This window comes from Echinops telfairi, unplaced genomic scaffold, assembly GCF_000313985.2.
Source record: "Echinops telfairi isolate 266 unplaced genomic scaffold, ASM31398v2 ScPeMD7_8;HRSCAF=38, whole genome shotgun sequence".
In the NCBI taxonomy this organism is placed as follows: Eukaryota; Metazoa; Chordata; class Mammalia; order Afrosoricida; family Tenrecidae; genus Echinops; species Echinops telfairi.
In genome coordinates this window covers 12433678-12448334 of record NW_022103905.1, presented here as the reverse complement: position 1 = coordinate 12448334, position 14657 = coordinate 12433678, and the positions used below count along the sequence as shown (strand labels likewise).

The 14657-nt window shown below is 41.9% G+C and overlaps 1 protein-coding gene across 1 annotated transcript in view; it reads right to left on the bottom strand.

Moving 5' to 3' along the window:
* Positions 1-14644, bottom strand: part of UNC13C (unc-13 homolog C) — a 586641-nt gene extending 571997 nt beyond the window's left edge. The window contains exon 1 of the mRNA XM_045286469.1: positions 14512-14644. The gene's annotated coding sequence lies outside the window, so the exon portion shown is untranslated. The remainder of the gene's footprint in view (positions 1-14511) is intronic.
* Between the last annotated feature and the right edge of the window lie 13 nt (positions 14645-14657).

Genomic DNA, 14657 nt, shown 5'->3' with positions numbered 1-14657 from the left:
TACACAATTGATGTGTGTGTATGGATTGGGATAACAGTTGTATGAGCCCCTAATAAAATGTTAAAAAAAAACACACACAAACACACACACACAAAAAAAAGGTCGCAACCACGTTTGGAGAAAGATAGACACCAAAGAGATGGAGAAACCACCCAATCTTAACCATGATTCTGTTTCCAGGTGATAACAGCCCCACAGAGAGGGGCCATGTACATGTTTGCACAGGCCAAGGAGATCAGTGGAGTTCACCTCGGCCAGCAAGGCCCATTAGAAAGGAGGGAAGCTGATGTTGTGCCCCGAGAGTTGAGGGACCAGCCAGACACCCCAATGGGGAAGGCAAACATTTGAATTTCACTCGAGGTTTTGAAACTGCATTTCAGTGTGGGCGCCAGCCCTAGCTGTTTATCTGTTAATTCTCAAGGATGGAATAACTGGCTGGTCTTTAGTGAGATCAGCCATGGCTTCTACATGATAAAGGGTGAGGCATTTTCAGAATATGCAAACTCCACTAATGTGGAGGGGAGAGGAGATACGGAAACCTGTAAAATTATGAGTTGCCGACATGTCATTGCTGACACTCAAATGGCTCAAATATCAGGGGCCACATGGAAGAGTGTTAAGAAATGACACTGTAACTATTATTGATTGGAGCCCCCACGGAAAGTTTCTAACTAATTGCTCAGAGGATTCCAACATCACCTCATGTGATTATGTCAGTAATTGTGAGTGGCACAAGACCCTTAATGGCATTGCCACTACCAGGTCAAAGTTAATGGCCTGGCATGAAGGAGGCATTGTGTCTCCCCGCCCCAGGACCTGAACAGTGGGACCTGTGGAAGTTACCTCTGGCCACTAAACCTTGAACAGACTACACAGGAAGTTTTACTGGCACCATCGATTTGGCTATACTTATACTTTTCGCAAGAATGAGACTCGATACATGGTCTCGTGTGTAAAGCTGCCTTATGCGCTTGCTAGAGGAAACATCATTATAAATGAAACTGCTCGCAGTGCCACTTGCCATAATTATAAATTGTTCACTTGTATTAACCATGGTCTGCTTATAAACCTTTCAAAAGGCAACATCCTCATCCTAAAGAGCAGGATGGGGCTGTGGATCCCAGTGGAGATGAAGCGCAGATGGGAGAGCAGTCCAGAATCGTCCTTCATAATGCAAGTGATGTCTGAGATGCTGAAAAGACCTCGCTGATTCATGGGAATGGTCATAGCAGCTATAATCGGACTGATAGCAATTACCACCACTGCTGCCGTTGCTGGGGGAGCTCTACAAGAGTCCATCAAAACTGAACATTTTGTGCAAAAGTGCAAGTGAACTCACATCGGCTCTGGACCATTCAGGCAAAGGTGGATGATGAATGGGGGGGTTGGGGGTGGGGAGTACGTAGTGCAGCTGCAGTAGACTGTCCAGTGGTTGGGAGATCAAATCATGGACTTGCAATATCAATTAATGTTAAAATGTGATTGCAAAAAAAAAAAAAAAGCAAGGTAGTTTAAAATTTTAATCATGTAAGCTTAGGTGTGACTGTAGTATGTTCTTTATACACCAATATCAATAAACCAACTGACACTAACGTGTGTCACCAATTTTTTTTTTTTTGGTCCAGCAGGGGGAGAAATGGAAGGTCTATGCACTTTTCCTCTGCCTCTATTATCTGTTTTGTTGGATACTAGTCAACACATATACTTCTCTTTCCATTCTTTATTCACAGTCCTTGTTTCCCACATAGTCCCTTGGGTACTCATTTCTGTCCAGTGGATTCTGACTGATCTTGACATTCTAGAACAGACCGGAACCATCTCATGGTGTTCCCAAGCCTTCGATCTCTCCAGAAGCCAAAGGCCACCTCTTTCTCCGGCAGAGTAAGCCGGAGGCTTCAAACCTACAACCTGTTGGTTAACAGCCTAGTGCTTAACCACGGTGCCACCAGGGCTCCTAATCCTTTGGGTACATGAAACAGCTGCTGTGTATTTGGGATCATTTAAAGAGTTCCTAGTAAGGAAGGAAATGAGGCACAAAATGGATACGTTTTGACAGGGTCAAGGAGTTAACCTATGGAGGGAGAATTTGGTTGAATTGGAAAGGTGGGTGTAAGCGAGATTCGGCGGGATCAGAAACAGAGGCGGGAGACAGAAGGATATCGGTTGGAGATTCAGCAGAGACCACTGAGCTTATCAAGGCCTGTTTCTGTTTTGGATAAGCCTGTTCTCTCCTTGAGTTCTTCCCCAATTAAGCGGCAGATGGTTCTCCCAGTGATCCCGGCCTCATCATACTGCTTAGAGAGAGATCATGCTTGGGATCAGAGAAAGAAGTATAAATATAGAGTCTACCAGACCCCCCGGCCTAGTTTCTGATTTCACCGCAGAACTCCGAGATGAGGGACGATAGCAGGGGCTCCCCACCCTCACGTCAGCTGAGGTCTTCATCAACAACAACAACAAAAAGAAAGTTTGATTGGCATATAATTCACCTATCATACATTGTAGTTGTTCAGTCCTATTAAGAAGCGTTGTGCAAGCTTCACGGCAATCAACTTTAGAACATTTTCTTCTCATATTCATTGCTGTTAGCTCCCTGTTTCCCCTTAACCTCCCCTGCCAGGCCCTGAGGTAAGTATTAATCCAGTTACTGTCTCCGTGAATTTACCTATTATGGATTTCATATGTAGAAGATCACACAATGCATGCACAGGAAGCGAACAACAACAACAAAACCTACAACAACGATGAAACAAAACAGAGAAAAGCCTCCACTGAAAAGAAAACAGAAAATATTAAAAACGAAGACAACTTTAAAGTGGGTCATGAGGGCAAGCATTGAGACATCATTGTCATCCTATGATAAAGAAAACTATAAAACTCAGTCCTTTCCAATAGGGAAACTTACAGCTCAGCAGCTCATGTATAAAAAACATTCAATATTTGTCTAGCACCCCAATTAAGAAATTCCTTATGGAATAATGTGTTTCCAAGTATTTCTTTCCTGGTAAACCCCAAGACTTTTTAATGGAAGGGATCTTTTTTTTTAAGATCATTTTATTGGGGCTTATACAACTCTTATCACAATCCATACATCCACCCATTGTGTCAAGCACATTTGTACATTTGTTGCCCTATCATTCTCAAAATATTTGCTCTCCACTTAAGCTGTTGGTAGCAGCTCCTCATTTTTCTCCCCCCCTCCCCCTCCCTTTTTTTTAAAAGATGATTTCATTGGGGCCTCTTACAGCTCTTATCACAATCCATACATCAATTGTATCAAGTATATTTGTACATATGTTGCCATCATTATTTTCTAAACATTTTCTTTCTATTTGAGCCCTTTGTGTTAGAACCCTACTTTCCCCTCCCTTCCCCACTCCAACCCTGGCGACCTTTCGATAAATTATTATTATTATTTGCAATGTCTGTTTCTTTTCCATCACACACTCTCTCTGCATTGGCATACCGTCTTTGACCAACTATCGGAATCTATGACCTCCACCTTCATTAAAATAGCAAGAGAACTTACACAAGCACTCTCTTTTGTCTAAGGAGCCCACAGGCTCAATGGGTTATGGGTTGGATTGCTAACCATCAGACCAGCAGTTTGAAACTACCAGCTACTATCTACTCCTGTAAACACTGTAGTCTTGAAACCCACGGGAGCAGTCTTCCCTGTCCTATAGGGTAGCTCTCATTCAGAATCGGCCTCTACACAGCGAGTTTGAAGTTGAAAGTACCAGGAACTGCCAAAAGAACGAACAAATCTGTCTTGGAAGAAGTACGGCCAGAATGCTCCTTAGAGGCAAGGATGGCGAGACTTCACTTTACATACTTTGGGCTCCTTAGGAGGAGAGGATGGTCCCTAGAGACCAAGCTTGGTAAAGAGGAGGGATAGTGAACAAGAGGAAGGCCCTCAATGAGATGGATTGACCTAGTGTTGCAACAAGGGGCTCAAACATAAGAGCCATTGTCAGGATGGCTCAAGGACCAGCTGGAGTTTCCTTCTGTGGTACCTAGGTTCGCTCCGAGTCAGAGCCTGCTCAGTGGCACCGACCAGCAAGAAAGCGGTAACTGCTGCTTTGTATTCTGTCAGAGCCATTTTCACGCAATGGTTTCTTTCTCTCTCTCTCTCTCTCTTTCTACTGCGCCTTACAGAATGTCACTTAAGCATTCTACAAAAATTTTAGTACAGCGACACAGATTCTTGCCCACAAGGTGTTTACAATCTAGGGAAGAGATGAAAGAAGGGATGCAGAACCCACTGGAAAAACCCACTGCCCGTGAGTTAATTCTGCATTAGATTGATTCTGTAAGACAGAGTAGACCTGCCCCAGAGAGTTCTAAGGGTGTTATGTTTACCGAAGCAGACGGCCACAACTTTTTTTCCGAAGAATGGTCTGTAGGTTCAAATTTCCAACCTGTTGGTTAGTGGCTAAGAACTTTAACTGCTTGAAGGGAGTAATCAAACTCCTAATCTACTGCCACTGATTTAAGTCCATCTCAGGGATTCTGAAACTTTAACACTTTCTGGGAGAAGACTGCCTCATCTTCCTCCTACAGAGCAGCTGGTAAATTTGAAATGCCAGCCTTGTGGTGAGAGGTCCAACATTTATCTGACAGCACCGCCAGGGCCCCTTTGTGAAGCGGTAAACAAACAACAACAATTCACTGTCAATTCTGACTCACAGCAACTCTATAGGACAGGGTGAAATTGCTCCTGTGATTTTCCACGACGCTAGCTCATTCTGGGAGTAGAGAGCCTTGTTTTTCTCTTGAGGGGCATCTCAAGAGAATGATGAACCTTGAGATTAGCAGTCCAATGTGTAACCACTATGCCGCCAGGGCCCCATTCTGAAGGGGACAGAGGCCCTAGAAATTCAGATCAGACTTAATGGGAGAGAAGTGGTGTAAAAGTTAAGCCTTTAGCCACTATGCAGGTAACTATACATTAAACTGCATAAAGATACACCTTGTCTGATATTGAACTTGCTTTGTTTCTCTTGCAAATGCTACTCAAAGCTCCAAATTAATCCAGCAAGAATCCCCTAGCCAGGGGTCCTCAAACTTTTTAAACAGGGAGCCAGTTCACTGTCCCTCAGACCCGTTGGAGGGCCGGACTATAGTTAAAAAAACAAACAAAAAACTATGAACAAATTCCTATGCACACTGCACATATCTTATTTTGAAGTAAAAAAACCAAACGGGACAAAAACACCTAGCAGGCAGGATAAATGTCCTCGGTGGGCCACATGTGGCCCGCGGGCCATAGTTTGAGGACCCCTGAGCCTAGACTCTACTTGTTTTATAGCTAGTGTATGAGTCCTGTAAGTAGGAATTGCCCTAGAGCAAGGGTTTTAATTTTGTTTGTTTGTTTCTTTCTATTTTTGTCTATTTGTTTTAGCTTATTTTTTTTTGGTCTAATTATGACAAAGACAGTTGTTGAGAAGCAAGAGCTATGCCTTTCCATCAAGAAGCTATAGGAAGCATCCCTCAGGTCACCCAAGCTTATAGCAAGAATGGAAAATGTAAACCTTGAGCTCTGTGGCCTGGGATTCTGCAACGTGGATTGTACTGTGATAAGGTTTAAATCCAACATTTGGTTTTCTCCTTTTGGCTCCTGCCTACTCCACAGCCACTGCTGAATCTCCTCAGGATACAGAAGAAACTAATTTGTATAGTAATTGAAGCAAATGTAATTAAGATAAATCTGTTAAAGCTCAGGATTATGAAAAATGTCCAATTTTATGCATAAAATGGATGTCTGGTTTACTTTCAGTAGGAAACTAATTTTGAGTGTCTTTTCTGTGAAAAGTGATAGATTTTGTACAAATATTTATAAAGGGGAATTTATATTCCCCGTTATAACCAGTTGGTTTCACCCAAAGATGATTTCTTGGGATCCAGATCAATGATTTGGGGATAGAATTTTTCTCTGTGCTGATTACTGACCCACGTAGGCATTAACTTAGTAACCAACGGTCCTTCCTACCATTTCCTAGGCCAAAAACCATAACATTTTAGTTGCCTAAACTCAACTTAAAAACTCACTGCCATCAAGTTGATTCCAACTCATAGCAGCCATCCATTATCATCAACCACCCCGACCCACTGCACTTGAGTTGAACCTGACTCACAGCAACCCTACGGGGCAGATTTCTGAGGGTTTATATGTGTATTGGGGCATAAAACCTCATTTTTCTCCCAAGGAATTGCTGTTGGGTTTGAGCCTCTGACCTTGTGGTTAATAGGCCAATGTTTAGCCCACTGTGCTACCATGGCTCCTTGCTCCTTTAATCATTAACAATGTGTTATTTAAAATAATTTAATATTTTAAACTGCAGAAAGCAATCAGAATGCCTTGGGAATCTTCCACGCCATCCTAATAAATGTATATTGCTGTTATATACTGTCACAGACATAAGATGACAAGTTTTCATGCAATCTATGATTAGTACCCTCATCTATAAATATCTGATATGTATCCTTTTTCTTACCCTCCTGCCCCAAGGCAATTATTCACCAGTGTTTGAATTCCAGATAAAATGGAATTCACAGTATCTCCTGATTATCTTTCAGATAATTTTATCTCTCAGTAATTTCTGCGGACACATAGTAACCCTGTGCGTTAAGATATGAACACATTTTGATAGTGGGTCCACTTCATCTGGTGTTAAGTAATACAGTAAATCATCATCTAAGAGGTTCAGCTAACAGAGCTAAGATACTGAGTTCACAATGACAACTTAAATGAGAAATGGATTAACTGAAGCACAATTAGAAATACTCACACATCCAAAAACAGTACCTACTTGGACAAGTACTTTTTGTGCCCTAGAACTTTTCAGTGAACAGCCTAATGAGCAAACCACTATGCCACCAGCACTCTACGCCAGACGTCGAGAGGGAACGGATTCATTTCCGAGGAAGTAGAGAAGAATATGGGGCACAGAGCTGATGTGCAGTCATGTTCCTAGAAATACTAAGTCAATAATAATAATTAGTACTTAGTCTTAGAACCTTTCATCAAGAAGAAGGCAAGCGATAGCCTGTGACGTCATTTTAAAACCAAACAATTCCGCCTAACTAGTAAACAATGTCTGCCTTAGGCACTGTGCTTTTAAAAAGACCTGTTTATATGAGAGCGCGGTGACTACAGGAATTCAAACAAGTAAATAGGAAATGCAGGGAGCGGGGACTGAGGGAAGGATGATAGGGAAAAGGAAGAGGAGAATGGTTGTCCAACTAGAAAAACAAAATCAAGGCTATTGAATCCTACCCACCTAGACTGTTCACTGGGCGTATACTGTGCCGTGTGTGTTCTCAACAACATGTGATTTGAGAAATGAATAGGAAGAAGACAAACACCCTTACATATGAACATGCATGTAACCTCGGACCTGGCTCTGATCTAAAGTCAAGCAAGCAGGCCCTTCGTTTCCCCTTGTCCCTGCTCCAGCTATTTGCCACAGCTTTCCCTCCTGCGCCTTTCAGTGGCCGTGCTTATCACTGGCGTGAGTGCCAGCTCCATGCCATGTATTTAACGAGCACCTCCTGAAGGACACAGGCATTTCAGACACGTTTTTCCTCAAGCACTGGATGGCAACGGTATCTGGAAGAAACTTTAAACAATTTGCATAAACCAGGGCCATAGGTCACACATGACTCTCTCCTCCTTTTCTTTGGGCCAGGTTAGGGTGGTAGATGCTTCCTGAAACCCAGGTAACGGTAACATTGAACGTCATTAAGACATGCTGTCTTCTGATAGTGTTCACTGTTAACAAACGTATGGTGAACTCTCAGGGTACTTGGTTTTACCAAAAGCAGTTTGCACAAAGCAATGTCAGCTTCTCCTAATGCAGTTGCCCAGGTAACTATCTTGATTCTTGAGCTTTTCTTTCCGGCTTTGTTTTGTTTGTATATTTTGTGTTTCCTGTTTTGTATGTCAGTCTTTCTCCCCTTCCCTTACTAGTCTTTTAGTCTAAAAATTAGTAATAGTATATAATGCAGAGAAAACCTAAAAGCAAGCAAGTTAAGATGCACACATCTTAAATAACCTACCAAAATTACACATATCCCACACTCACCAGATTTAGAGTCCTGCTAAAAAAAAATTGATTGAATACAAATAAAAATAAAAGTAACACCCAATAACAAAAGGTTTTCACCTAACGGTCAAGACCAAAGAAGAAATCTCTTTAGAAAGTGTACAATGAATTACCAAATGAATTTTTCCAAAGATGTAGTTCTAAGGAACTGAATCAAACTGCAGAACTTGAAAACGATAAGCCACCTATGGAGACTCTGTTTCAAAATGGGAACAGGAATCCTTTAAGAAACGAGAGAAGAACAAAGCGGACAAGGCAGCATAGGCCCCGATTGTCAAGCTGTACTTTACATAATAAGTGATGCCCTGCAAAGTGTTGGAGCCGAGGAGTGACATGTGCCGCGATCAAAGCATTTTTGGGGACAGTGAATCTGGCAGGTGTACCCGGAACAGATGCTTCCGAGGAGAGGGTCATCACAGATGGAACAAACAATTAGAACAACACAGCAGTATCCAGTGCATGGAGTGACAAGGACCTGAATTAGGGTGGTGCCAATCAGAAGAAAGCAGGCCAGGCCAAGAGTGATGTGTGGAAGAGAACATGAGATCTGGTGAGCAATGGGATGTGGCACATGAGAGAGAATCAAACAGTGAGGAACACTTTGGATTTGGGGCCCAGAGCCTGAGGATAGCTGAACAGGGCAGTTTGGGATGGGGGACCTGGAGGAGTTGGCTCACCTTTGGGTGAGGGCGAGGCATCTCAGTGATAATGCCCCCATAGGTGTAGGAGAGGCCGCTAAGGCGATTCAAGTCACCAAGAAAAAATGTAAACAGCGAAGGACAGGAAAATGATGCTCCCTACTCAAGACTAAAGCCAACAAGTAACAATTACACACTTCTTGTCATTTTCTGTACTTACTTAACAGGCTTTATTTTCTTTTAAAATATATGTTTCAACCACTCCTGCGGGACCGTAGTACCTTATCGGGTGAATCATTGTGAGGATGGCGCAGGACCGGGTAGTGTTCCGGTTGTTGTGCTTAGGGTGGCGATGGGTCAGAGTTGACTCAGTGTCCCCCAGCAACATCATCAACATTGTGTGATGAGAAACAGCCCCGTGGATGACTTTCTAGGAAGTGAGCAGAGTACGCTGTAAGTTTGGGATGTCTGGCATCATCTAGACGTCTTGTCTCCTGGCACACAAACTTCTTTAAAATTCACAAGGAAATAAAAATTACCTTTAGGTTTGGTGTGCTTCCCTAGTTAAGTTTTTCTTCTTGAGCCCCCAAGAGAGCCCTGCAATACCCCCCGCCCCCCACTTTCTATGTCACTGGTTTTCATTGAGTGTGTCTGACACAGAGAGAGCGAGCCAGAGAGAGAATATACTTTTATCCAAAACAGTGTGTACACACACGGGATCTTAAAAATCATTCAATAAGATTAATCTATGAATGCTTCTAATAAAAGAGGTGGCTAAGCACCCAAACAGCATTTGTTTTTTTCTTGTAACAAAAAGGCAGCATTTCAATAACTATTCAAGCTGTGGGAAAGACTCATTGACTCACAGATACCAGAGTTTCTACAAACTATGCAGTTAAATAGAAGATGACTAAGCAAATACTTAGCATTGCCTGGTTGTACGAAGGAAAAAGAGGTCATTCCATTCCCACTCAACCTTAAAAGGATTAACCCTATTTCTTCAATTGGTCAGACAGCTAAATATTAATACACACCAACAGTGAAGATTGTCTCTAGTGTCTCTGGAGATGCAGACCAGTTATTAAACCCATGGCCACAATTCGGTTGGAATCGGCCCTACAGAATGTGCAATATATGGGTTTTATAGATTCTTTGAGTGTGTGGCCCAGAAAGGATCTTCCTGGGCATCTAATCATACTCTTATCTTTATAGACACGAGACCAAAAGTTTAGAAAGAAAGAGTGACAGAGCAAGTTGGCCCAGTCAATTGGAGACTAATTTCTGTACTTTCTTCTATAGAGAGCAAAAAGGAGTTGGGATATGCACAGCAGTTTTCTATCTGATCTAATGGGCATGTTTTGATAAAGGTTTTTCATGGGTAAAGCAAGTGCTTAGGTTTGGTCAGTTGCATGTCACTAACGATGGCATGCTTCCAGGCCGATCTGCTATTTCTCAAATGCTCGAGGGCCATGCCAACAGGGCCTCCCTCAGAAATGTGCCCCAGGGACCATGTCCAAATCCTCTTGTTTTCCCACCTGTAATACAGAAATCATGAGCTCTGTCTCAGAGTTGTGCCTTCATTCATTCATTCATTCATTCACTCACTCACTTACTGACAGGCTTTAAATTCATGTAAAACAGTGGTTCTCAACCTTCCTAATGCCATGACCCTCATGTTGTGATGACCCCCAACCATAAAACTATTTTCATTGCTACTTCATAACTGTAATTTTGCTACTGCTATGAATTATCATGTAAGTATCTGACATGCAGGATATATTTTTGTTGTTACAAATTGAACATAATTAAACATAATTAAAGCATATTGATTAATCACAAAACAATATGTAATTATATATCGTAAAATATTTGTGTGTTTTCCAATGGTCTTAGGCGACCCTGGTGAAAGGGGCATTCGACCCCCAAAAGGGGTTGCAACCCGCAAGTTGAGAACCGCTGCAAAGCTAATCTGAGAGTAAGTTGTCTCAACATATAAAACTCATGAAGAAAACTAGTTTTTAATGCATAAACCTCAACGTTTTTCTCTATCAAGGAGACAGATTGGACCCAGATGCCTAAAAGCCACCAGGCTGCCAAACAAAGTATGTTTCACCCTAACTGCAAGACTACGGCCAAGGGAGACTGGCTGTGGGGAGGAAAGACAAGATCGAGGTGCAGTTGTATATGTCTAGGAGGAGAGACATACACCATTTGAAGAGAAGGGTTCTTTCTCTTTCTTTCTGATTAAAAAAATATATATTTTAAAGACCCTGACTACAATTTATGTTGAGTCATATCCTGCTGGCCAGCAAGATTTCCACAAAAATGCTTTCTTAACTCTTTGGTAGGAAGACTGCCATAAAGCCTTATACAGTATTGAGAGAATAGTAATCCCTAGATGTTGAGACTCGCCTATGCAATAACTAGGATATGCATGGGAAACGTGGACGCCTCTTGGACCGCAAACTGTTCACAAGAGAAGAAGAAATGATTCCGTGTGTCTTCATTTCCACTTCTCTAGAAGACTTGTGAACCTGAGGTTAGAATACTTATTTCTGTCCTCCTAACTATACCTTAAAAGACTACAAGTGGAGTGAGAACACTGCTGTGGGATCCATTATCTGTGTGGAGATTACAGAGCCTGCGCTCACCCTTCTGCTAGCTCAAAGGCTACAAACTGGAGCTATTAATAAATCCATGATTTTTTTTTTAATGCTGGAAGGAAAGTATAGCTTAGAAATCCAAGAACAGACCATTGAAAATCCAGAAAAGATTTATAAGAACAATGAAAAAATGAAAATTCCATTTTTCCATTTATAATTATGGCTTAACTGATAAATTAAAGTCACCACATAAATCAATATTAGGCATAAACCATAGTGTAGCTATAAAGGGTCTTCTTATTTATAAATGTGTGCTTTAGAAATAAATTTGCCATGTACTTAACACTTCTAAAATTCCAGCTAAAAGTAGGAAATTTTTTATAGATAAGATAGTAATTTGCACATTTTCAATGTCTGGAAAATGTCCTTTTTGTAGCCAAAACTTAGGGGCCCTGGTGCCACTGAGATTAAAGAGTCAGACTTTGCACCAAAAGTTTTGTGGTTGGAACCTGCCAGGGGATCTATGGGAGAAAAACTGGTCGCATACTCCTTTCCTGTAGATTTACAGATTTGGAAACTCTTTGGGCAGCAATCCTATAAAATTGCTATGTATCAGAAGTTAGTTGAGAATAGGTGGGGGGGGTTGGGGGGTTGTGGGGGGGGCGTTAGGTGATTAAAACAATGGATTAAAAGATCAGACACTCATGGTGCTAAAACTGAAAGCAACATGCACTGGTGGCAGAATAATTCAGACAACTCATGATATAGTTTCAGGCACTGCATTTTCAGAGTAGGCCCATACCCATGGATCGGCCTGGGGCATGGGAGAAGAGGGGTGACCAGACTAAAGTCTACTGACCTTCAAGACCACAAGTTTTCCCAATAGCGGCAAAGATATCCAAGAACATTCCCTTCTTGAATGACCCCCACACACTCCCCACTCCTTCACACACATGCCTAGGCAGTCTAATTTGTCTTTGGAAAGGGAATCCTCTAAGTTGCCATCTATATAAATGATCCACGGACTCCTAAGCAAGCAGTGCTGTGCATCACACAATTCACGATTTCCTATTATTTTTTCTTTTTCTTTTTTAAAAATCATTTTATTGGGGGCTTGTACAATTCTTATCACAATCTATCCATCCATCCATCCATTGTGTCAAGCACATTTGTACAGCTGTTGCCATCATCATTCTCAAAACATTTGTTTTTCACTTGAGCCCCCGGGAGCGACCATGGGGAGGCCAACAGTTTACCTGTCTAAGAATACCTACATGGAAAATGACTCCTCTAGGTTTCTCTCACATGCTCCTATGTACCTCAGAATTCACCCGCGCACGGATTTTTCCCAACATGGCAATCACAATCTCTGAGAGAAGTTTCCAAATCGAATGAACAGAAGTTCAGGAAGTAATAATCGGAGGTGAGGAACTAAACCTGCGTTTGCCTATCCATCTTCAAATCTAAGTTCGCAATTCTACTGAAATGAATTTCCCAACAGAATGCCACTGTAATTTTGAAAGGTAACTTTGCAAATAGGAGGTTCAAATACCCTTTTAAGTGAACTCAGACAAGCTTATTCATTAGTTTGCAAAGATCATCAGTTAGTGGATTCACTAAAATTACTATTATATCAAAGTTACAGTGTTTCCTCTACAAATTTAATAGCCTTCTCCAGACAGGGCATCAGCAGAAGAATCAGACTGTTTATCACACCCTACTATTGATTATTAATTCAACTCTTTGCCCATCTTCTAAATCACTGTATTGGTCCCGGAAGTGCCTGTAGTTCCTTATCTTATTTCAGCATTTTCACTATGACAGCAATGTGTGCACTTTTAAAACCATTAATTTCCTCATTTTGTGTGGTCTAACTCAGCACTCCAGATTGCTGCCATTAGATAAAGATAGGGTTTAAATTAAAAAGAATGAGTAGGTGATTTACTTTACAGTATACACAAAGTATCATTTAAGTCCCTCAGACCTCCATGCCCCCAGGCCACTTGGACTTTTAGATGACAAGAAAGTACCACCCACAATATTTCAAGTTCAGAGTTCTACAGCTTCAGATTAACCCTTTCTGAGAAGAAAACACCTTAACACTGGTTAAATATTTTAGTATGTATAAAAATTTAGCCAACATTCTCATTCTCCCCTCCTAGCAAGGCTCATTCAATTTCAGTGCATGTACAGTTATTTTATTACCTTTTTCACCTATCTTTTCAAAAAGAGCATGCTATTTATTGGATAAAGCGTGGTGTTTTAAATAGTGTAGGTCACAAGTATTGCGCTTATTATTAATTCTCAAATAGGCTAAATCTCTAGTCTTCGCTTATTAAAGAAGTACAGTACGTTTTTAAAAACCCACCTTTATACATGTTACTCACCCACCTCTATTCATCTTTCTCTTTACCAGGCAAATAAGGAATAGTGACTTCAAGCTTTGTCATCTCAGCCTAGGTATAAGACAGCCAGTGTTACTATTGCTGCCATATCTGCCTTTCTCTCTCTTATACTTGTATATCGATGATGTAATTGCAGAAGTTAGAGTTTACTCCTGCCGTTGGAGAAAAGGGATATTTTTCTAGACTGCTTCCGCTAGCACCTCAGAACAGTTGTAAAACAGAGCCAAGCACACAATTAAAGCAATTCATCTCCTGAAAGTCAATCTGCAGGATTTTCTTCCGGAAGGACTGATCAAAGCGCTACAACTGCAGGACCATTGATAAAGCTCCAGACTGGGTGCTGAGCTGGAAAAACACTTGGGTGACACCAGGCGAGTCTATGACATCTCGGCTTTTAACCCCTTAGTAGAAGCCCTCAACTTTTCTTAGCCGCTTGCCTCCAAATCTCTCTCCATCAAATCCTAAAACAGCTCTTTTGCCCCGGCCCTGTTGGTCCTTATGCAGACAGCCCCCTGAAAGTTGAGTGCAAACTAGGCAAGCGTCTATCATTGTGCATCTTAAAAGAAAGCAATGACCGTGATTCTCAAACCCATTCCCAGGCTCTTCAACACCAGCCGAGAGGAGCATTTACAAATGCAGAGGCTACACTAGGCGAATCCCCGGGGTTGTGATTCACCGTGCAAGCCAAGAGAAGCAATAAGACGGGCAGGAAAACACACGCAGGGGAGGCAGCGCAGAGCAGGGGAGGAGAACGTACCTGAGGGATTCTCCTTCCAAAACATCAAAAGACATGATACCATAATGCACACACACCAGCTGGCTTGTTCCGCCCCTCCTTTCAGGAATGCCCCTTACTCCCGGCGGCGTTTCCTTTTTTCAGCCACCAAGAGTTGGGGCCGGAGC